The sequence below is a fragment of the Gavialis gangeticus genome, unplaced genomic scaffold (assembly GCF_001723915.1).
Source record: "Gavialis gangeticus isolate Ggan-Ray unplaced genomic scaffold, GavGan_comp1, whole genome shotgun sequence".
Lineage (NCBI taxonomy): Eukaryota > Metazoa > Chordata > Crocodylia > Gavialidae > Gavialis > Gavialis gangeticus.
Window position 1 is genome coordinate 32622230 of NW_017729034.1, and position 514 is coordinate 32622743.

The 514-nt window shown below is 72.4% G+C and overlaps 1 protein-coding gene across 1 annotated transcript in view; it reads right to left on the reverse strand.

The window, feature by feature from the left end:
* Positions 1–447, reverse strand: part of LTBP1 (latent transforming growth factor beta binding protein 1) — a 461583-nt gene extending 461136 nt beyond the window's left edge. The window contains exon 1 of the mRNA XM_019526927.1: positions 382–447. The gene's annotated coding sequence lies outside the window, so the exon portion shown is untranslated. The remainder of the gene's footprint in view (positions 1–381) is intronic.
* Between the last annotated feature and the right edge of the window lie 67 nt (positions 448–514).

Here is a 514-nt window from a genome sequence, read left to right on the forward strand (position 1 = left end):
GTACATGCCCGCACGCACAAGCACGCACACGTGCACACACACACTCACACATGCACGTACGCACACGTGCACACACACAAGCATGCGCACCCACACAGACACGAGAAGCCCGGCTCGGGCGCTGTAGATGCCAGCCCAGGCGCCCGTCCTCAGGGGCTGGCCCGGGAAAGCAGACTGCGAAGGCGGGGGCTGGGCTTGTTTTGCCCCCCCACCCCCCACCCCACCCCGCGCGCAGTCCCGCCAACAAAGTCCCCGGAGGGGGCAGGTCCGCGAGCCCGCCTTCCCCCGCTCGCCCGGCCCGCACCTCCCTGCCCCGGCCGGCCCGAGGGCTGCCCCCGCCTCCCCGCTAGCAACGCGTCCCCGGCGACCGCAGCTACTCACGCTTGGTGCACCTCTGCGAGCCGGGCGCCTGGCTCCAGCCCTGGCAGCACCGCCCCCCGCACACGTTCACCCTGCGGGACAGCAAAGCACCGGGCCGTCCAGCACCGCGCTGCGGCTTCCAACACCCCCCCCT